Raw genomic sequence first — 24,241 nt, 5'->3', positions numbered from 1 at the left:
ATCGACGAGTCAGTCTCGTCTACGACGCGCATTCTGCAAGAACGCATACGTCACTCGCGTGCTTTATTATTACAAAGTTAATAGGTGTAAATGCAGTTCACTCCGATCCACTACCAAGGGTAAGAATATTTAAGAATATTTACCCATATTTACCCATGCTCTCTAGTTTCGATTTTTAATTAAAATAACATCGACCGACCGCGTTGGACGAGCTAAATACATTTTTAATGGATAAACCAAAAATAAAAAAATAAATGTTTCCGCCCGGGATCGAACCGGGGACCTTCCGCGTGTTAGGCGGATGTGATAACCACTACACCACGGAAACATCGTGACTGACTTTCTTCTCAATCGAATCACTAAGTTAGCAATGCTTCTGTGCGCGTGATATAATGTAACGTAAAATATCAAAAGAAGATACGTGATATCGATGCGGAGGCTCGTGAGTATAAAAATCCGAAGGAGTATTAGGCACTCATAAACTAGCGGTTTAATCGACGCATCGACTACTCAACTTTGAGAGATTTGCAAAAGATATAAGAAATACATTTATAAAATTAATTCGATCGAGATTCGATGATTGTCAAGGGTGAAAAAAAATGTTTCCGCCCGGGATCGAACCGGGGACCTTCCGCGTGTTAGGCGGATGTGATAACCACTACACCACAGAAACCTTGTGTCTGGTTTTCGCCGAGAGCGATTCGCAAACCGCGTCTGTGCAAATCAAGGGTTACAATCTATTTATAATAAAATAATTGGCAATTATACGTCGAATGGTAGAATTAATACAATGATAGCGACGGCGAGATTGATATCGGGATTCGATTTGCCAAAGGTTGGTTGGGTAATCAGGTTCGTTTGTACACAGTTTTCGAGCGAATTAACACTAAACCTACCACGACCGGTCAAATGACCGTTTTCGAACGTTTGTATTCAGTTTTTATATGCTACATATGAATTATACGCAATTGTTTCGTCCATCGTTCGAATTATGAAGTTCCTTTAAAACCAGTTATTTGTCCCATCGCAGTAGAAATAGTTACAAATGAACGCCGATAGGTTTAGTGTTAACAGCTCGTGACATGTTATCGCGTTAGTAAACGATAGATAATGTCGGAATGATTCAGACCGTATCGAAAATGCGCTTGACACGTCGAGTCACGATGTTGTTTGATCTGCTCCGAAACTTGTCGAGTGGAGGTAGCAACTATCCAAGCGTCCAACGAAAAGTAATTAATCATCTTTGTCACCATTGAAAACGAAGTAATGGTGATTATTATTTTGAAAGTGACCAAAGAGATTCCTATGCCGAATAAACGAACGATTCTCGCAACGTTCGATTCGTCTTTAAACTTTCCGAGCAGGACGGTACTTACGCGAGCGTAAAAGAGAAAGCAACCATCGAGTGCCCCCCCCCCCCCCCTCCCCCATCCTTCTCCCGTGGACTGTCAATCTCTGACAGGAAACAGGATCAAGAGACCTCGAGGCTAGAAACCGCCAGCAGCACCCATGTTCGAGGATAAAAAGGCCAGTCGAGGCGTCGATTAATTAAATCGGCTCCGACGCGAGGAAGTCGCGTGTCATTCGACGCACAGCAGCATCGTAAATCGAAGATCCACCCGCCGCTCGACCAATCAGCGTCCCGAACGAAATCACAGGCACACGCCAATGGACCAGCAGCCCCGTCCTGCTCCTCTGATCCTTTCACGAGCCTTCTATTGTCCTTGGCGCTCCTCGACTCCCACGCGCCCGTCCCGAAAACCGGCGTGTCCTGGCGCTCCCACCTCCCACTTCCTCGCTTCACCTCCATCCAGAGATCCTTGCGAGCGAGGGTCCTTTCGGGACGGAAAATTTCCTGCTCGTGGTCTCCTGGTAAATATTGGCTCGTGCTCGAGCGAGCTCCCTGTGAAAGGTCGAGGACACGACGCGCTCCTTAGGGCAGAAGGGAGAAGAATGATCCTGCGGAAGGATACGAGCCGCCTGCGGGATCGATACCGCTCGACGACGCGGAAAATTATTGATACCGGTGATTTGCTTTCGCAGGGGGTTCGATTTTTGGTTGGAAACGGTTGGAGGTTCTTTGGTCCTTCGAAGGAAGAAAGGAGGTAAGGACGGTGGTCGATCGTAAGCGTTGCGATTGCTGGCCCGTGGGCGAAGGTTCGAGGCTCGAGCGAAAGGGAACGCTAGGGCTGGCGAAAAAAAAAGAGGCGCGGGAAAGTAAAATGCGCAAACGGGGGCGGAATAAGCGCCGGCGCCAAACGACTCAGTCGATAAACACCCTGGTGGATCGCAGGACCACCCTCTCAGCCACCGTGAAACACCCGTAAAGCCCAATGATATAAAACGCAGCAGGGGTGATATGCCAGACCAGACGTGGAGGTGGCGAGAGATTCACGGAAAAGGAGACCATGTAACCAATCACGACGAGCTTAACTTCACGACAAGCTTAACTCCGCGACGTCCTTCGTCGAGGTTTCGAAGTCTCCTCGTGTTGATAATTAATTTCCTAAAAGTCGACACCAATGAGTTACTTGTAATTCGCTCGGGTTCTAAGCACTCGGAGCGCTGTTTGGTTGGGCTCTACCATAGTCCGCGTGGTCGTATCAACGCCAGGTCCGAAGAAGAATCACGAGAAAGTAAAATGAACCTCGGCACTCTTCAAACATCCTCGGCAAAGAAAACAAACCAACGCCAGCGCTAATAAGTAAGTTCCACTTGGCCACGGACCCACGGCGCTAATAAGAGACGCGTCCAAATATCGAGAATTAACCCTTTGTCTCGCGACGAACACTCCTTTAGATATAAGAATAAATGTTACGTTATAATAAAGATCACGAGAAACAGAAATTATTCTTTGCATGCTTCGATGTGCTCTACATTCTCGCAAAGCTTTATTTAAACGCGAATTTTCAAGTTCGAAAGCTTCTCTTCCTCGACGTTCTTTTCTTTTCTTTTCAAAAATTTTTCGTGATAGTCAATTTGAAATTTTCAAAGAATCATACACTTTTACAAATTTTACGCTGCACATAAGTTTATCCTGTATAATCACTAATAAAGATTTCCTGGACGATGTCCTCTCACAAGAGACAACCGAGTGCAAAGGGTTAATTTCCGAATAAAGTCAGCCAGGATCCTCCGAAACGGGAGGATCCGGCGATCCCTCGGCGTCCAGCGGTTCCGTTCGCGTGTCGGCCGAATTTGTCAAGCAGAAATACCAGCGCACGGCGCCTTTTGTTCCCGCGTCCCGTCCTTTATGCCGCTCCTTGGATCGCTTCCAGAAGTGATTTGCATCTAACGAAGCCACTTTGTTCTTGCGCGACGTAGCCTTTTCACGGGACACGGAGATCCCAACGAGCGGGCACGTAAATATTGAAAGCTCGAAGGAGGCCGCGGCGGGGACGTTGGCGGATCACGGAGAAAGAAAAGCGGAGCGACTACCAGAGACGACAGTGTCGTAGCGCGTGCCAAGAAGCGTAACGTCGCCGAGTGAACAGGTTACCTCGAGCCACTCGCCTATTTGCGCTCCAAGTTTCTGATATCGCTGTATCACACACGCTTCACACGCTTTGGGGAAATTTCGCGAATCAACGCGTTGGTCGTCACGTCACGCAAAAATGGGTGACGGGACTTTTCATTGTGGCACTAAAAGAATTCATTTCGAAAACGAGGCGATAACGAAACTAAATTCGAAAAAAATTAATTGCTCGAATTGCCAAATTCGAGGTTCTCTTCCAACGTTTCCGACGATTACCCATTGGAACCCGATCTGCGAGCAGGATAGGGGAGAAATCGATTCGCAGCGATAATTTTTAAGCAATCCGCGTCGTTTGGGACGATGGCGAGTGCGTTGGTTGCTCGTTAGCAGCTCGTTAAGCGCTGCTCCTCGGCCAAAGTCCTTAATTATCGCGATAGAGGACGAAACGACGATAATTCTTGGAATCTTCGAATCCGACGACCTCTTCCTTGCGACGAAACTTCGGTTTTGGATTTGTTTTCATTGCCGCAGTTCATGTTTGGTTTGTTTTGGCATTCGGTGGATCAGCGTAGGGGATTATTAGATGGAATGGCGTAATTTAATTTGTGATGAGAAATGATGTCCCCTTTTATTCGACGTCTGCTGCGCAATATTTCCGTCCCCTCTGTCGTACGGCTGGCGCAACGCTTGTGTAATAGGGATTGGTGACAAATATTGGTACGGGATGCGATGACAATGGAGACCGAGGGTGCAAGAGCGACGGTAACGAGGATCGTTTGAAACGTAAGAGACACGACGATTTTCGCGAATCTCGATATCCAACTTTTTACCTATCGAAGACTCGTGAAATACAGAAGCTCTACTTGAAGAACGCACTCCTATGATATAAAAGAAAATTGCCAGTGTCCCGTGGCGCTTCCCAGGACTCGGTACCTGCGTGTTACCGTAGGCTGGCTTGATTAATAATTTCTATGTCGCTTCGTGTGCGCGAGACTGGCACGGGGAGATTAGGGAACGAAGCGGAAGGGGAGAAACACAGGCGACCGGTACGAAGGTAAAGTGGAAACGACGAAGCGCACTTTACACGGCCGGAACGAACGATTCAGGTGGAAGAAGGTAAGGCAATTCTGCACGTATGCTGCCGTACGACACGCCAAATTGCTCGGTTTACTGGCGAGCATGCTTTGAATCCCGAATGAGATGCACTTCCAGCCTCAAAACGTTAAGCAACGTTTCGCTCGTCGTTAGTAGTACACGCGGTATTGTTCCCGCTGACGGGCCATGCTTTGGAATGGTACCGTGCTAAGAAGATCGAACAAAACTGTTCGTAATTCTCGGAGACCGCTATGCCATAAAGTCCTATTAACGTATTAGCGACGAATTAGAAAGAGTAAAGTAGCGAGATACGCGTACACGCGTTCTTTTTCCAATCGATTATACGTATCGAAGAGCGAGAGAAAGAGATAGATAAATTCATTTACCATTTCATTCCGCGATAAAGTCACCGATACATCGAAACCAGTTTCTGATCCCAAACGCAACCAGCTTGCGGTTGGAATTTCTCCCCCTCTGGTAATAGTGTTCACGAGATTCGTAAATCTACTCGGTTGCTTAGCATTTTCCAGTCGTTACACCGCCATGAAAGTAAATTCCGCGGCGCTCCTCCAATACAAACGATCGTAATTCGAAATCGCGCTAACCCGAAAGCCACCGACACCGATAACCAGCGGAGAACGGCACGCCGCCGCTAACGAGGGAATTTATGCGAGTTTCCCTAAGCAGAGGAGCGACGAGGCAGGAGGGCAACGTCGATGCAGGACCGAAATAACCGAGATTTATTTCGCGAGGGTCCGCTAAATCCTGTTAAGCGGCGCTCGCGCGCGCCACCCGAGGACTTAACAGCGTTCGCGCGTTAGCGTGAACACACTCGCCGAGATCTAACGAGCTGGCGAGCTACATTGATTAGCGTGCGATGAAAATATACTCGGAATCTCCCGTTGACGCGATTACGCGCTGTCGAACAAATTTTCCCGCGCTAAATTTCCCATCGAGGGAGCATCCTTCCGGTCGAAAGCAAGGCACACTTCCGATTTTCTTCTAAAGAAACTAAACGTTATTTCAACACATTGTTGACCGGCAATTTTACACAGAAGTGATTGAATGTGAAGTTAAAACGATCTAAATAAACTCCAATAAATTATATTTATATGTAATGTTTCATCTTTGGATTAGGAGTAAAGCTTGTTTAAATAACGAAAATTGTTTCTCTGCAAACAAAGATTTTGATTATTTTATTTTTACTGTACAACTTACAAACCATTACTTATAATTCTTACTTGAATTCTCTGAGAACGAGTTCTCTGTGGTCTACGTTGATACTTACTGGTCAAAGACAAGGCTAGTCTAGGATTAATCTAGAATGGAGGGCGACAGGCGGCCACAGTCACCGCCGTAAGGGAACATTTAAGAGTAGAGGATTGAAACCTCACCTGGTTTCTGTTATGCTAGCAGAACGGATTTATACGTTGCTAAACTCTCGGAACCTAATCCTTTCGTTGCGAAAGACCTTGTCCGTGTGCTTCTCATAAGCCGACGCTCGCTTTGGAAACTGTGCGCAAACTAGCCACTCTCGATCAGCTGTCGCTATTCGCATTGCTTACTTGTTTAATTATCGTCGTTGTTGGACTAATACGAGTACGCGATAAACGCGAAGGTGGCTCACATGAGTATAAATTAATTTTTAGTCACTCAATGTAAGCACGATCGACAATTTTACACGCACGACATCCTGGTGCTATGATTCTTTTCAATTTTCAGGAGAGCATACTCGAAAAAGCACGGATGCCACTGGAAATCGAACGGGAAAAGCCACAAGTCGGCGCACGCTCGTTCCAGCAAGAATAGACGTCGGTGCGTTTCGCATTGCCCACGTGCGTGCCGCATATGGGACTGATTTATCGACCAGTTGAATCCCATAATTCCGCAAGGAAACGATCGTAATAGCGCCGCGACTATCCACCGATGAATGCGCATTGTGTTGTCGCGCGAGAGACTGGAAATGACCGTTTTTTCGAATCTCGAATGTTATTGCCATTCCAAAGGGACATTCTATTACCGCTTGTCGCAAATTAAAATAGTTAATTTTATTATGTAAACGGCTGGCAAAAAAGCCAAACGAAAGAAATAAGAAATAATAGTATCATTTGCGAAAGTTCGTCTCGTCTTTGAACAATGAATTATTGAGTCGCGTCGCACGCCGTGTCGTGGCCACGTCGATGCCACCGTAACGAAAATCGATTCATCGACTCGGGGTCGTTCCATTGAAAACCCTGTACGACGAATCGCGCGACGCCCCAAGGGAGCAAAACACGAGTTTCGTCTTTGATAATGTAAGTAACCAAAAGCAACACCCACAATTTCCCGTCTCTCGCTCTAAATAACACACCTGCTGAGAAGTTGCCGACGATCCGGACGCGCGTTTCGCTTCTCTAAAACGCCCACTCTCCAAGTACACATTTAGTTCTCGCTGTTTCATTGATAGCGCCTCCCACGAATCCGATGACAGTGGCGAAGACCACGAGGGAGATGGAAATAGCTCCACGCACAACAGGTCACAGGGTATTTTTACTCGAGCATTCTTTCGCTGGTGCTCCGCTAATAGCCCGACTAGTAATGTCTCCGCGCGTGCATAACAATAATTCACCATTCCGCGCGACTTTTAATGTCGTCGCCCGCGGAGCCAATCCGGGCTTAAGCGCGAGGCGAACGTTTAGGTGTCCGCTTGGGTGGTTCAAGGCTCTCCGAAGAGTTGTCGCGGTCGAACGGTAGCCATAAGTTTCCTCATTGTAATATTTAGATGTGTTCTCGGGATCCGAGTACAATAAGCCACGCGTAAGGAAGTTTATTAACCACGTAGGTAGATACAGTCACGTAGGATTCATGAATGAATCGTATTTCTATTCCATGGACTGGCAATTCATTTCCAAATACGTTAATTACCAGGATCCAGGATCGTTGGCGATCGAGTAGACACGCTCAATTGCCGTTTCGAAGTTACCTTTAAAGGAAGTTTTGGGCACTGGTAGGAGTAGGTTAATTTTCGGCATGCAGAAGTTGCGCTCAACTGTGCACGGAGCCTAATATCAACAAGTGGAACGATTCCAGGCGGAATCGACCCGAAGGAGAGGGCCGAGAGAGCGGGCTATTACTCAACGTACTTTTAATTCCAGTCCATCCATCGACGTCTATCGAATGTACTTTCGCGCGAACCTCTTTCTATCTCGCCTACAAATATATCGCACCGGTCTACAGCCCAGATCTCGCGAAAGCTTCCGCTGGAGTATTTGCGCTCGAGAGATGACTCTCAGTCACATATATAACATTGATTAGATTTCGTTTCTTTGGAACAGGAAGTGGCAATAAAATGATTGTCGGTTAGGTAAAGGTGATTTGATTCTCAAATTTAAAATTAGTTTGCGATCACAAATCGGCTTGCATCTTCGAAGTCAATCTAAGCTTAGCATTCGTGGAAATAGAATGCTAAGAAAGTGTCTCGAGTTGCTGGTAGATACCAGAAAAAATGCTTCGAGTGCGAAGGGTTAAATCATCCTTTCTCAAAGGAAGATCCGCGAACGGAATAAAGTTTCTGCTTATCGAAGACTCTAGGGACCATTTCACCTAAACCACGATTCCCCGATGCTAAATCGCGGACCGAGGATACGCGATCGCTCGAGCATCCCCTGGCCGTTCTCTCGCTCGCCTGTCAGACTCGAAACACCAGGACTCGACGGGAAGCTACGCGAACGGGACGAGTTTTCTGGCCGAGCAGCCGCTGGAGAGAAGATCCTAATGAAGATCCGTGGGAAGCGCGGAGGAAGCACTTCCATCATTCCCGTCTATGGCGGCATCGAGTCGGCACGATTGAGATTTCTGCGAGCAGGTGGTCCCCCGTAATAAATCGTATTGTAAGCAATCCCCTCGGGTAGCCACCTGCGAATCGATATCTCGACCGGTCCAAGGCGGCTCGCATGCAAATTCGAGGGAATCATGGGAGGAAAGGCGGCCCCCGACTCTTCCTGTCGCTTCGCCTTCTCGCCACCCTTCCCGACTTCCTTCTATCGCCTCTTTTTTCGCTCGGGAAGAGGACGAGCACACGGCCGACGAACAACTTGTACTCTCGCTACACATTGCATTTGCTTGCGCGAAAAGCCTTCTCGATTCTCTTCGTCGAGTTTGAAGACAAATTGGGCGTGGGAGACAGTGCTCATTTTTAAGAGCCTCTTCGAAGAACTTCTCCTTCTCCATCTATCGAGTGATAATTCCATCGACAAACCCGTGTAACGGAACGATACTATTCCTCGGTTGTCCACGTTTCTCGTCCACCTTCCGTAGATAGGTAAACGGGAATAGCGGTCTGCTACTCTGTCGGCAGAAAACGGGTCGCTCCGCTTGTTTTCGCCTCGCGATCAAACGCGCGTATCCCATAAATTACGAGGGCCGAGGTTGCGAGTTGTGGGCGTCCAGTGTTCTCGGGATGGAGGAAGGGTTCTCTGTCGGAAGGATCTGCGGTTGGAGTGGGACCGCGTGTGGGACGGCACCGTGGTACCTGCGAAGGTGGTACGGGGGCCAACAGTTAGCGCCAGACGGTCAAAAACTCGCTGGACCGGCTGCCACCGAGGACTCCTCTTTTTTCCACGTCCTTTTCCATCGTGCCGCCTGCTCCCATCCGCCTCTCATTCGTTTTAACCCTTTCCACGCTGGGACCCTCCGGCCTGACCGCGTGTACCCCGTGCGGGACGCTTATGGTCGCGCTTATTTGTCCTGCACCGGATACTCGACCGACCAACGAGGAGATACATTTGATTTACTCTTGCAAGTGAGAATAAGCGTCAAAGACGTTCTTAGTAATTCAACCCTCGGTGGAGCATCAGTCGTTGGACTTGGACTGTTTTGCGTTTAACGTCTTACCTTGGTCGCTACGGTTGCCGCCAAAATGGCCAACGGAAGTCGTTAAGTTTTATCAATCTTTTTGGAGATATTGACCCTTTGCACGAAAGAGACACTTGGTCACCATCAGAGTTAACGCGGTAACTTAACCAGCAATAATGTTTCTTTAGGTTTAATTTTATAGGAACTCAAAGTTTCATAAATAAGATAATTGTCGGTGATGTAAAGGTCAATCTAGTCTCAGCATTCGTGGCAATAGAATGCTAAGAAAGCATTTCCAGTTGCTGGTAAATAGCAGAATATTTAATGGCCTCGAGTGCAAAGGGTTAATATTCGCGCAAAAGGGTCTACGTTTAAGCTTACGATCTTTTCATTCATCGAGAGATCCAATAAACTCGTCTACCACCGATTTGTAGACCGTTCGCGGCCAATGGAACTGCGAACACTACGGGTCCACTTCCATCCGTTATCGAGATAAACGTTGCCTGGTATCGATGTCAAACGTGTCGGCGCGAGCAATTAATCAGCAGCGTGCTTGTCCGGCATAATTAGTTACTCTGGATCAAAAGGGTAGACGTATACGTTACGAGTCTATGTTCATTCGTTATCGTGACAAGTGTTTAGTCTCGATGTCAAGAGTAGCGGATGTGTTAGTTATTAATAGAGACATAAACTGCCACATCTACGGTTCGACCGGTCTACTTCTATTTGGTGGTATCAACATTTCCAAACGTAGAATATCCTCGGTGGATCGTCAGTACACGTTGCGGATAGTTTTAATATTTTAATCGGAGACAAGTTTATCGAATCGCTGGCTGTTCTATCCATGGTTTCAAAAGTAGACAAATCTTCCATTCGTTCGATGCCTCTGATAATTCGATAGAAAGCTATAAATGCGTACTTCGGGGATTGTACACCAAGCGAAAATATATCCTGTTAATATTCCAGGAACAGGAAGCGTGCGAGCGCGCACCTACCCCGCGTATCACGATCCTGGGAAGTACCGCCTTCCTCGCCGACGCGTTTCGCGGATCGGTAGTTGTAGGATGGTATTTTAACCTAACCTAAAATAACGCTGTCATTCCGTTGCAATTAAACGCGGTACCTTATTTTTAGCTCAATGGGACAAGGGATCAAACGGAGTTACGGCGAGTGGAGACGGTCTGTGGTGCTAGACGGTAACGACGAAGCGAAGGCTCTATAGCTCATCGTCGCTGTTTGAAATTAACCTTGAGTCGTTTAAGTCAACCTCGAGCACAACGATGCACCTAACGACATCCGCACTTAGAAGTTAAGTCAGCTAGAATGAACGTTCCGAGAGACAGATGAACGCCGACTTTGGTTGTCGCGTTGGTTCACCGTTCCAGGGATCCAAGGTCCCAAAGCATCGATCAAAACGGAACTTGGAGGGAAGAAACCTAAGAACGAAGCAGCGAACAAGTCCAGGTGCCTCGCGAGGAGGTGGATCGGCGGGAGGTAGAACGAACGAGCAAGGAACAGGTCGTCGAAGTGAGTAAATGGCACGTCAGCGTGGACTGCGGGCAATATCGGAGGCGAACGTCAGAAGGCCGGCCAACTTTTTTTCCTAGCGAACACAGACAAATCGATATCTACTCGCGCAGCGGTTCCACGTTTTCCTGCTGCAGCAGCAGCAGCCTCGACCGCAGGGTCACTGACACCCCGCGTCGCTGTCCGATGAAGCCAGCTTCGCGTTCAGCCTCGTCTAGCTGGGATTTTTTACCGGCGTGGTAGCACCTGAGATTCCTGAGACCGCCGATCGCTGGAAAAATCGATCGAAGGCTTTTGGCGAACTGGTGTCTCTATTTGTCACAGGGATCTTCGAGCGGGATGCTCCGCGCAGGAGCTAGCGGGAGCTGACGGTCGATTTCGAATGGGATCGATGAACATTTGACGAAGAACGTCTCGAAATCAATTTTTTTTCAGGGCCTACGTATCGATATAATTGGGGAACACGATTGTACGATGGAAATGAGGGTGGATGAGAAAATTTGCAAAAACCCCATCATAACGAGTAGAGGGATAGAAAGAAATGATGATCCAGTTGGGTGACATTGGGTAAGGACGTTTGGAAATGAAGTCTCGACACGAAGAATTTTAACCGAAATCGGAGAAGCTACCAGTATCGATTGGTCGTGCTTGAAATCTGAGAGAACTGCGGAGGACTTGGAAGGGCAATGTCTTCGGATTCCTTGGGATACCTCTCTCGATCCCAATTTTCTCGACGAGATCACGAGACTTCGGACCTTAGGAGGATCCATGAAGGACTTGGAAGGTACGTCTTTGGTTTCGCAAGATTCATTCGGAATGCATCCAGGAATGAATTGTTCCGGTAGAATCCTCAATTCCTAATCGCCACAATAGGATACTACTACTATTCTAGGTTTAACTATCCGTGTTAAACTAGGACCAATCCTCGAGACATCGCGTACAAGGAAGGCAACGGAAAGTGGGCCAGAGCAATTTCATAAAACCCCTTCCTGAAACAGCAAACATCGCTGTATAGCCCTCGTAACGTAACATCGACCCAACTTCTATCGCTCTTTCCTCAGGGGTGCCCTAAAAAACCGTCTCATGCGGTCTCGAACAAAAGAGGACACTCGAAGAAGCGTCCATTGAGAGGCTAGGCCTAATCAAGGTACCGAACAAAGGCAAGAGACTGCGAAGACATCGACCTTGGCGAAATGGCGAACAACAACTGTCTTCGGAGGAATGCTAAAGAAGGATGATCAAATTGTCGATACTTTGTTAATCGCGTTTCAACGAAGAAAGCTAAGTTAAGGAAGAATCGAGGCTGTTTTCTGTGAAAGTATTCCCTCCCGAATAGTACTTTCGATTTGCTCTTTGAGTTAAACTCTCGCGCAGAAGGATCTTCGGGCTTCGAAGAGACCTCACCGACGACCCCCTGTTGGAATCCACAAAGTCAGAACAATTACCAAGAAGTCAAGACCTCCTCTCCTTGGAACGAAACGGAGATTCCGATTCTGTGATCGAACAAAGTGCAAGAACGCGACCGCAACTCGATATCGTCGGTTCGATCCACGACCCGGAAGGCCACCTCTTCCCCCTGAGTTAGGAACTCCGACTCTCCCACGGCGACCCAGAACGACCTCCTGAAAGCGACTCGTTCCGTCCGGGACTGCCACTTCCTGGGGTTTCTGTCGCCTTGCTCGAACCGCGACCCTCTCCTCGTTTCATCGACGAACGCCGACGTAACTCTCTCCTCGCTGCGGCAGCACCGGTTTGGTGTCACGAACTCCTGGTAAACGGTCCCTTCCCCTCGACTGGCTGCCACTACCCCTTCGCTCCGACTAGCAGGAGTCGCTCGTGCTCGCTATATATCGAGATCCGCATCGTCTAAATCGTCCCAGTTGGCACCCCTGGCTTTCGCGACCTACCTCCTTCCTCGTCTCACGTTCCTCGTTCTCTTCCTCGCACGACGGACCAGCGTTCGCCCTCCTATGTCGTTCCTGTTCCCGTTCGTTGCCCGTTCCGTTTCCTCGCCTCGTCGCACGCAATTGGCAGACCCTCTGCCCTGGCATGTTGGCCTGGTACCATGGGCAGCCAGACGCAGACGTGCAAGAGTTCACGCCCAGCTGTCGCGACGCAGACGCCGTCGTCGCTGGTAGCCGCCGTGCAAACAGGATCGCATGTGCCATGCATGGTGGAACGCATGCGTGCAAAAATTCGCGACTCGAGGAAATTCGCGGCTCGCGCTAATCTTACCAAAGAGGCTAACTTCCGAGGTTACGCGATTCGTCAGGCAACGGAAGACAAAGTCGTAGTCTCGCGACTATTGCGCGAGGGGAACCGATTGCTCCGAATTGGCTCCAAGAGGCATTGGTTTCGGGCTTGCGAAGGTACGAAAGTCTTCGGAACAATACAAGATAAAACACTGGTTCGTCTCCACGAGTGGGACGCTTATCGCGATCCAAACGGAGTCTAAATTTGCGCGCGACGTGGCCTAGCATTCCACAGCGCTGCTAGCGAATCAGCTTTCGCGGTTGCTTTAATCCGACCACGTGATCACGTGAGATCACGTAGCCGCGACAAAACAATCACGATATCAGCGCTGCGTCGTCATTATCATCAGCGGTCGGCATTCAAAATACGCCGCTGTGTATATCCGATGGATATTTTTAGACGATTTGCGCGTTATCAGGGATTCCGTTAACCGCCGACTCAACGGCTCTGTACACTTGCCAAGTATACGCGACGAACCGAGAGCGATGTATGATAAAAGTTGCAGAGCCGCGAGTCGTTTCTGTTGGAGTAAATTGAAATTTCCCGCAGCGATATCGCGAGCTGTTCGGTGCGGAAGGACGCGAGGAGAACCTTCGGCAAAGATAAAAATAAGGAACGTAACGAAGCTCCTGTTGACGCACTATATTTCACAAACACAAGTTACGATGATTGCAACGTTCGGACGGAAAATTGCAATCCAGTGTGCGCGTCCTCGTTCTTTGACGAGAATGATGTCTTCTCTGACTTTCTGCAGGAATCGCTGCGAAAACTAAACAGATCGGTTGGACCTTGCGATGCATAAATCTTCCAACCAGTAAACCGAAGCTCGAATTTCGTTCCCGTTTTTCCTGACGGAAATTCATCGATAGGCTCCGCTTTAATTGGCAATTCTTCAGGCTTTCATAGCGCTTGCGAATTTCCCGTCGTTTTTCCCCAACGTCCTCCGCGAGCGGTTTGCTCTCTTTTTTCCCATTCAGACTCCGTTAAAGTCCTCTTTGTTCCTTGCTCCGGGGTTGCCGTTTCGGCGCGGCATTTACATTTCTCAAGTGCGTATGAATATCGCGGTATGCAAACGACCGTCTCGCGTTGCAACTCCGTCGACCGCGAGGAACGATTTGCATAATTGGTACGGGCGAACGCCGGAACAACGTAATTGGTGCGTCTTTCTCAGCGTGCGTCAATCTACGCCGCTTCAGAAAACGCTTCGAACGTTTATCGATAACTCTTTCCGATTGCTAACGAAATTTCCAGAAAATGAACACGATTCCATTGGATTTTTTTATTTTGGCTTAACAGAGTCTACGGCTAGACTTTGTTGGTCTTCTTTACGAAACATATTCGTACACCTGTTTTTCTTTTACATATTATCACTCTCGCCCAATGGACCTACAAGGAGCTAGGGTACCTCGGGTTCGCCAAACCCGTACCGTAGCTGCAATCAAACATAGCTACAGCCCGTGAGGGTTACACGATATCCATACACTAAACAAGATGTGTTTACGCAACCATCAACGACGTATAAAAACGTGAATGTAATGAAAATTGACGTACGACATATGTCTTGTAAATCGCGAATATAACTCGACGGATACAGAGTTTAATTGGCTCGGAAAGTCCAGCGATTACGCTTGTCTTCGACGATCTTGCTCATCTCGTCGAGATGTACCCGAAGACGATCGACGAAAGACATCGAAGAAGTTCTGAGCGGCAGCTCGAGCGCGCGCTTACGTCGCAACTTGCAATTTGCGACAAACGCGACACGATGATTAACGTGTTGCGGACCAGCTTCGAGTGTATCATACTTTCAAGGTATAATTAAGTCGAACGCGGTTGGGGTTCCGTGGGCTGACTCGACTATGTAAAATCGATGAAAGATTTGCATGTTCCAGACGGTTTTACGACGAAGCTGTTAAGCTTTTAACGCTCGCGGTGCTATAATGCCTGTAATTCTGATGTAATTTGATTTTCCGATGGAAGGCGCGACCGACGTCGCTCCGGGAGACCCGGCGCGATTTGAAAACTCTATTATTTATAAAACTGAAATTATTTATCGATCGGAGGGTCGTGAAAGCTCTCAACTACATTCTTGTCGCAGTCCAAACTGTTTCAAATAGTAGAAACATGCCAGTTCGGAAGTTACTGCACACCTCGTTGAGAGACTAAAATAGCCGATTATTTAGGGAGACTGGCACGAAAACCGTCGAACTTTGTTTATTCGTTCGCGCATAGAGCCAAGTGTCGGCACTGGAGCGTATATCGAAATCGTGGATTCCAGTGGCTCTACCGAGACAATCTTTGACGGTCATCGTACATGTCGCGAGCATGTGCTTGCGATTAGCATTTCAACACCGGATGACGTAAGTATCGCTATAGCGTCTTTTCGCATTCTAATGCTGGTAGCGTTTGATGTAGTAAACGCGAACATGCTTCCGCGTAGGTATGAACGTCAGACGTTGACGCGTGAGATGATGGTAGTCTTTGGTCTTAACCAATTTCAATATGATCTAGAAGAAGGAAGCAAATGGTCGCTAAGCAATACTTGGTTGGCGAAAGATAGCTTGGTCGTGTACTTCCTGCCTCGGATTCTCGATCAAACCTTCTTCGAAAATCGTCGCGCGATTTCGGAGGATCGAAGGGAGCCGCTGTCGTTAATCATCGGTCGGCGGCATAGTCGGCGATCGAAGAGGGCCGGCCGAAAATGGCGGTCTACTCGCCGAATTGCAGAAACTACAGAGCCGTTCTCCTTCCCCGATTGGCCGATTCGCCCTTGGCTCTCGTAGGGGTCGAACGTCGCTTCCTCGAGAAGCGTCGCCATCCCGTGGCGAGCTTTCGAACTTCTCCGGGAAGCTTTCCTCGATCTGCGCATGCCCAACTCCGATTCACCAACCCCTGAAACGACGGGTTCTCTCCGCGTACTTCTCGCTACGTCAGGGGTTGCTTTTCCTCTTCGATCTCGCGACGAGGGGTTGGTAAGTCCGCGCTAGGGGTTGCGATTTTATCGGCCGCGAACACCCGGACCACGGGCTTGCGGAAAATCACGCGAGAAATTGCGAGGGCTCTGGCCATGCGACGCGACGTTTGGAGACGTTGATCTCGTTTGCAGGTTTCGAAGGGTGGATTTTTTATTGGGAAAGGTAAACGAATCGAAATGAAATTGTTCGTGGTTATCGAAGGTCGAAGAATGGAATTGAAAGTACACTCACAATGAAAGCTTCTTTATTAAATTCCGAGACACGACTTGTCTTGGAGTAATAACACTTGCACCCTAGAGTAGACGCAGCGATAGATCACAAATTTCCGGAAGAGATAACACCCTTGTATCTTCAGGGATGCGGTTCACACAGGGTGATCGAAAAGTCACGCAATCCGTATCCAGATCAGTGGTAACTTCAATACAGACTGCGCGACATTTCAGTCACCCAGTATTCTTCTCGTGGTCTTTCACCCGTTTTCGCATAGCGGAATCTCGAGGTCGTTGGACGCGCAACAATGATCGCCACTTCGGTTTCTTCTGCACGATCGGACGGACTCCTCTTCGAGCTAAACGTCGCGAATGTCGTAAAGTCGAATGTAGCGTTATTCGTTGTCACTTATGTTACGCGATAATCCGGGATGATCGTGAGTATATTCACGCAATCGGTTACGCAAACCGAAAGGTCCATCACCTCGCGAATCGATAAGTTGTATAACTTTCTGTTTGCGCAGTTGTTAATCGACGAACTGCTATTCTACAACGGGTCACCGAAGCAGAATCCTCAATCTGACCGATCGTTAGCGCACGCTTTCATTCATAAAATACTCCAAGCATTCTGCGCAAGTGCAACCGACATACAGCGGACTCTCCTTCAACCGGGGGTGGATTGTCCCCGATGCATATTTAGGTTCTTTCCCTTTCACCAAACGTTTCCCGTGTATCGTCAAATCTCGTCCTAGCAAAAATCTCGGCGTAGAAAACAAACCGAACATTTTCCTCTTTCGTTCATTCGCTACAAGTTTCGCGACGCAACGCTCGATCTAAAGAATTCTCGCAACCATCCATTTTCTCACGCAATCTCATCAAACAACGCTCGATTCGAACAACCCTCGTTTTTTATCCGGCTTCCGCCGCTATCACCGGGACACCGAGGATAACTCGTCACTCCGAAGCTACGCGCACGAGAATCCGAACCTACCCCAAAACACCCCAACAAAGTAACCCCATAGGGTGCACAATCTCGACGCTAGGACTCCCCTTTCCCTTTCGCTTCAACAACGTCCCATCAATCTGGCCGTCCCGCACAACCGTTGGTCGGACGCACCGGCACGCAGCTACACGACGATGCACCTTGTCAAACCTCGAAGGCCACGTGCGCGCACGCGTCACAAGTGATGCAACACGTACACTGCTGACGTAACACGACCACCAGCGAGAGATTCGACGTCGAGACGAGGACGACGTTATCGAGTGGAGGTTAGGACGACGGCTGGTTGCGCTTGCGTGCGTCCTCCTTTCCTTCCGTTCCGCACACGTTCTCTCGGTTGCGGCCCTCGCCTACGGCTTTAACCGCAACACACCACGACCAACGACAGAGTTTCCCAGCTCGACACCGTGCAACGACGCTTGCCAAGACTCGTTCCACCCTGTTCGCGGCCCGACGACACCGTGTTCCGCGACGACACTGCGTCCCTTGACGACGACACGTTCCTCGACATCGTCACGTGACGCCGGCCCGCGACCTATCGCAAAACTCCACTGGTGGCCAGCACAGGCGACGAAACGGTGCAAGATTCGAAGAGACGCTTTCGATTGAGTTTCTATGGTGCACAGGGGGTGTTTTCGCGGGTGGAGCGCGTGATCGATAGACGGATTGACGGTTCCCGGGTGCAACTGGACCTCCAACGACAATTAACACCGTGTTCGTTGACTCTGGCACGTGACCCATCGCGGAACTCTACCGGTGGGCAACAGGGACATCGGAACAGTGCCAGATTCAGAGAGATCCTTTCGATGGAGTTTGCACGAGACACTGGGGCGGTTTTCGTGGGTGGAACGCGCGATCGATAAGCGAACCAACGGCTCTGCGGTGAAACCGAGTCCTGAACGATATCGTGACACGGTGGTCCTCGACCCTAACACGTGACCCAAAACTATCGGTGGCTAGCAGAGGCGGACAGTGCCGGATCCCAATGGTTAAACGCTTCTCATAGAGTTGGTACAGTGCGCTCGTGATTTTCGTGGGTGGAGCGTGTGATCGATAAGCGGACCAGCCGTTCTCGGCTACAACTGGGTCGAGCCGACGCGAGCGTTCAAAGGTGAGCGTCTCTTCGTAGGACACGCGACGATAGCTGTGCGTGGAATACCCCGTGCACCTTTTCACTTGAACGAGGAGGATCAAGTCCTCGCGCATGGGGGTTTCGTGCTTCCAGCTAGCGATTCGGGGATGCGCGTTGGTTCTACCGCGGTACGTGGACACACGTAAGCGTGCCGGAGGGTTGCAACGTGTTTTCCAGGATAGCAGTGGGGGGTGAGAGCGCGTTTTCGAGTGGTCGAAATTGTCGACGGTGTCCTATGGGAATGGATGCCTGGGGATGGTGGAATGTTGATGTTTTTCTGGATGCCGGGGGGGCTCGGTATGTGGGTCAGTGGTCGTTGGCGTTCGTGACGCAGCTCTCACCCTTTCGGAGGTGACGAGGGATGCTGGGTTCTCGGAAGCTTTCGGTGAAGCGGAATATTATTCGAATAGTTGACAGCGAACGCCTCTGTATAGCGATTTATTTCCAAGTTTGTTTCGTAGGTTGAATATGCGAACAGTTTTCGAAGTTGACGATAGAAAGATTGATCGCGCGGGTTCGCAACACCGAACTTTTTGAATAAATTATCGTTCGGTTGACCTTGACGTTAACGATAAGGCACAAGACGGAATTTCAAGATGGAGGTCGAGCTTACCTTTGCCACTGGCATTTAATCGATATCGAACCGTGGTTTCAAAGTCGTGGCTCGTGCATTCTCGTCGAGCGTAACGATGCACACGCAGAAAAGATTAAAAGATGAACAAGTTTACCGCTTGCTCGTTTAATAATATGTAGAATTTCATTTGCAGGACAGAGTAGGCGCGTATTTCGCAAAATATTCGGCGGAAAGTTTGTCCACTTTTGCTTCTTATATTAAGCGATATTGCGCAACGATGCCTGTGACTCACCCGACTCGTTCGTCCATCTAACAATTAAGGTATTCGAGTAGTCGTAACGATAGCAAATTGTTGACCAGCGTTCGTCGCGCAAAGAAGCAATTTTGCGTTTACATAAGTCCGCGTATCGCATTTTTAACCTAGTTTCCTCGCACATATCGAGAAACGCTATAATAAGCGCCAATAATCGCGCCAGGGAAACAGCATCGTAACGAATACCGGTTTCTGCGACTAATTACGCCGATGAGAAATTTACCATAACTACACCGACAATTTCATTAAGCTTATTTTCAATTACAGCCGACGCCAAGGTATCGCTTAACGTTTCGCAAAAGGCTGAGTCCCGATAACAGAATTGGCACTTCTCTTTCATGAAATTTTAATTAATTAAATGCCGCGTTTGCCGCGATTATATACAGGGTGTCCCGAGGAACCGATCCAACGTTCGAAAATAAATCGAAAATAATCGAAACTTTTAACAAGTTTCCCACCACTCGAGGTCTTGTTTTCGTATACTACGTTGTGATTTCGTTAGCGATTAAATTTTTTGTCTGCTATAAACGACGAGACCGGCGCTAGATTGACGCTATTACTTCCCTCTCGCGTGTTCGCGCGCCATTATCGTTAACGATATTATCATTTTTGCCATTACTCCGTAAAACGACGTATCCGGATGCCGGTTCTAATAATAACGTCAAGTACGCGACATGCGCCAGTTTTATCTTTCGATGTACGCGCGCAATAAACCTCGTCGCATTTCTGGCTTCTATTGTTCACGGTTTTCCGCGCGGTACTCGACAACGTAATTCCACTTTTTAATTAAACTACCGTGACTTCAATTTGGCAACTTCGTTGAATTCATCCGGCGGATTCTTCGTACTCGTTCCTGCTTCGAATTGAACCTAATTGGAAAAAATACGAGCGAAAGTTGTGTCGCGGCGACATCTTTACGCTTCGGGTGCAGAAATGTCTGTATCGGTATCGATCGGTCTGAAACGTTTCCGCGAACCAAATCCGAAACCAAGGATCGATGGAATCTTTGACAGGAGATGGAAATCGGTCCTACTTCGAGAGTCGATGGAAATCGGATCGAGACGCGAAATCGGCGGATTAGAAAGCTGGGATCGCATACCGCAGCGGGTCGTGTACGTGACGGTGGTTCGGCAACAATAGCGAAAGTCGATCCGACCCCGCGGCGAGGACGTTGTTGCACGTAAGTCCTCGGTGTCGTTAATTTTATCGTCTCCATCGCGATAACTCCGAGTCCCATCGTGACGACCCGCGGCTGTACAGGGTGTCCCAAAAGCAACTCTGCCAGATTTTCCAAGCTCTATGCTAGTGGCGAAGACGAGATAAATGTATCGAGGATGAAAGAAACGTCGAACACCATGTATACTTGGAAAGCTGGACTGCTAAGCTATGCAATCAAGGGTTCTCCACGTACTCGCTTACTCAAATATAATTGAAACACAGTTGAATACGCGAACAGGCTACGCGCACGAGTGACAAGCTCCTCGTGGAACCATGCATTTGACTATACGCCCAATGTTGTTCGAGTAGGGGAATGTATAGGGTCGCATTAAAATAATACGCTACCGAACCGATGCGTGTTCGACTGTTCGAGCGTCGACAACCGGAGTCGTGATCTTCGGCGTTCGTGGATCGTTCGATCGCTACCGTTCGTAATCGAGCAAATGATTGGTTGTACGTATCGATCGGCGCAGCAGATCTCGATCGTCGATCGGCGTAATTCAGATGGCGATAATAAAGAGCTCTCCACCGCGAAAGTAAACAGAGCGGTGTAGCAGCGATACGCTCCAATCCTCAGTCGTTGACACAAATTGCGTTACCGCGACTTCGGATACGATCGATCTTTATTAGTCGCGTTATCTGCCGCGGCGATCTGACACGTGGAATTATAAATTGCCAGGAGCGTTGAATCAACGAGTGACATCGATTACCGATCGGCCATTAACGTCGTTGTTTACCGTTGATCGTGCTCGTTGCATCGTATAATTAACAGATGGGAAAACTTGGACGTGGCGTAGTCGTTTCGCTGGATATAATAGAATATAGCGGTTTAGAGGCTGGAAATTTCTAAGAAGCGAAGTTAATTTTCTCCTACTTCATAATCTCGCAAATCTTTGATTTCCGATCGCCATTTGCATTGAACCATGGACGTCCGAGGGTTACCGCGAGCGAACAGGGTCGCGAGAGGGTTGGAACGACCCGAGGAACACGAATCGTCGGGTGTGCGCGCAAACACGCCGAGATCACGCGGCGTCGTAAAACACGTGCGAGGTTGGCGCTGGTCGACGTAGGTGGGGAACACATGGGCAAGCGTGGCTAAATATAGAGAGCGCTTTTATGGCGTGCGGTCGTGCCACGGGACCCCGTACGATCCACGGACCCCGATGGCCTTTTACCCGATCGAGCCGAGCCTCTCATTAGGGCCGCACACCATTATCGACCGCATCGCCATGATTTCGCCAACGGAAAATGGGAAGCTTCGCTCCCTCTCGCCGATAAGGGTTGTTAATCGACCTGGAAACTTCGACGTCGATGCGTTTTTAGAAAGGCAGGAGTGTTTCCGAAGCAGGTCGACGACGAGAAAGAAAAAATAACGAGGATCGTTTCCAGGACGAGGAAGAGCAGAAATCTTCGCTCCGTACGTCTAGGGGCTTTCGGGACGCGAAACAGGAGCTGGTCTTAATTTAATTGGAACGCGGCTAGACGAACGTCAGCGTCATGGTCCGTCAAGGTTCACGGGCAGGCGATGAGAGGAGGCTTTGTTCGCGGACGGATCACAATAAAGCTCCCGAGCATGAGTACGATTCGCTTGACTGACCGTGCTAGTCGAGGAAACAACGACCGAGGAAGTACACGGCCGGCGAGTTCAAGGACAACAAAGGAATCTCTCTTGCAAATCGACCTTCCCTCTCGCAGAAAAGCGCGCACGATTACCGCTGAAAGTCTTCGACCATCTCAACGACGACCTCTGAAGACCCGCGAACGTCTATGCTGTCAAGCTTCTATACTTTGGAGCAATTAAAACACTCCTACTCTTACTTCTTTTCTATTTATCAGACTGTTTAACATTTCCATCTCTCCACTCTGCACGAGAGACATCTACTCTATCAGCCCGCGGGAGCAGGTCAAAATCGATGGGGTGCGGATCGATTCCTCCTCTTCCGACAGAGTTAGACCGTTCGTCGATACCGTGTCGACCTTATCAGCGACGTCGATTTCGAAAGTTCGTCCACTTCCTCCCGTTTTCTTCCAGCATCCGCGAGGAAGGGAAGGGGTCCAGCGCGCGAACAAGCGTCGGAGAAAGATCGCCGCGCGGAGAGAGATCGACAGAAGAGATAACCGACGCGCCTGCTTTCCAATTCGCAACGGATGATCGCGCGGCAGAAGTGCGTGAGAGGTAACGTGGGCGGGTGGAACTTATTGCGGTGGGTGGGCCACGCAGGGAGCGTGCAACAGAGACCGCCAACGGAACCCGTTCCTCGTTCCGTGCCGACGCGAGAAACCCGACGAGCGACGGAGACAGACGTCTGGTAACCAACAAGCTGCGAGATGAGCTCGAGAAACGAAGACAGAGCCGCGAAACGACACCCTGGAGCGACGAGGATCGACGGAGCAGGAAAAGGGAGAGGAGGTGTTCCCTCCAACGGGCCGGACAAGGACGAGGCGACGCGGCGCTATCAGAGAGAACCGACGCGAACGGGAGTTAAGCCAAGCGAGAGAGCGCTATTATACCAAAAAAATACGTGCATGACGCGAGTTTGGAACAGGGTCGACGAGGGGTGATACAGGGGGGAACAGAGTCGTTCCACGGAACCCAAAGAAGACGGAGCGATGCCTGGGGAGAGGACGAGGACGAGGATAGAAAGAAGGAACGATACGAGAACCCAAAGTGGACGGATGTTAGGGAAGAAGTGGACGAGAACGAGGATAGAGAGAACGAACGATGCGGGAAACCGAACAAGACAGAATTATGCGAGGGAAGAGGTGGACGAGGACGAGGATAGAAAGAAGGAGCGATATACGATACTCCCAGGAACAGTCGGTGTAGAAAAAAGAACTGTGCACGCAAGTCTGTCGGAGGAGGAGCGGTCTACCCGTGCGACGAAGAGGAACGACGCGGTATAGTCACATACCGCTGGGTTGAAGAGAGGAAGAGCCAGCTAGAGCTTGAATGAGAGGCCAAAGCTGCTAGGGAAGGGAGAAGACGATAGTATTCGCTGCGAGTACGACGAAGAGAGGTTGACTTGGAAGACGGTAAACGAACTATTACGGATTCGACGAAGACGGAGTGCGCGATGGAACCGGGTTGCTCGACAGAGACGGGTACTTGGAACGCGTGGAACACCGAGACTCGTTGAAGAGCGTTCACGCGATAAGGACGGAGATGCCGCGTTAACGACGAGGAGCAGGATGGAGCGAACTCACTCGAAGTGCATAAAGGATCGAGTATGTATGTACTTTCGTTTGCGAGCCCGAGGAAAGGAGACGAAGGGTTCCTCGTCGTTGGTTCATATTGGCCCGCTGGAATACGACGAGGAGGAGGAGGATGCAGAGATACGAGACAGAGCAAGCGTTGGCTACTTGCGATTGCGAGTCGGCAGAATTGGACAACAGAGGAATATGGCAAAATTAGTCCTTAAAGAGAATTTATGATGGGCCGCCAGTGTGTGCTGGACAAATGGTATTACCCTCTGTTGTATATGGGATTATTCAATGAACATGGCGTGTTTTGGTGTACGTTTGAGAGACGTTCAGTCGGGATAAACTTGTCATCGCTGATGGGGATGATTCTCCAGCGAGAGAATTTATTCCTTGAGTGTTATTTACTCGGAGCTACCGATGGAAATTAAATTCCAAAATA

General features: G+C 49.2%; 1 protein-coding gene and 2 non-coding genes across 4 annotated transcripts in view; 1 reads left to right on the top strand and 2 right to left on the bottom strand.

Annotated features, from left to right (window-relative positions):
- Positions 1–255: 255 nt before the first annotated feature.
- Trnav-aac (transfer RNA valine (anticodon AAC)) lies at positions 256–328 on the bottom strand. The gene has a single exon. It is a non-coding gene; the product is annotated as a tRNA-Val (tRNA).
- A 272-nt stretch (positions 329–600) lies between these two features.
- Positions 601–673, bottom strand: Trnav-aac (transfer RNA valine (anticodon AAC)). Its single transcript has one exon. It is a non-coding gene; the product is annotated as a tRNA-Val (tRNA).
- A 15,704-nt stretch (positions 674–16,377) lies between these two features.
- The window catches only part of LOC128891518 (ras-related protein Rab-37-like), a 79,307-nt gene continuing 71,443 nt past the window's right edge, over positions 16,378–24,241 (top strand). The window contains exon 1 of one of the 2 annotated variants that reach the window (XM_054151048.1): positions 16,378–18,475. The gene's annotated coding sequence lies outside the window, so the exon portion shown is untranslated. The remainder of the gene's footprint in view (positions 18,476–24,241) is intronic. The other variant, XM_054151039.1, reaches the window with a different exon arrangement.

This window comes from Hylaeus anthracinus, unplaced genomic scaffold (genome assembly GCF_026225885.1).
Source record: "Hylaeus anthracinus isolate JK02 unplaced genomic scaffold, UHH_iyHylAnth1.0_haploid 12002, whole genome shotgun sequence".
In the NCBI taxonomy this organism is placed as follows: Eukaryota; Metazoa; Arthropoda; class Insecta; order Hymenoptera; family Colletidae; genus Hylaeus; species Hylaeus anthracinus.
The sequence above is the reverse complement of the archived record's forward strand: the minus strand, read 5'-3'. Positions and strand labels throughout refer to the sequence as shown.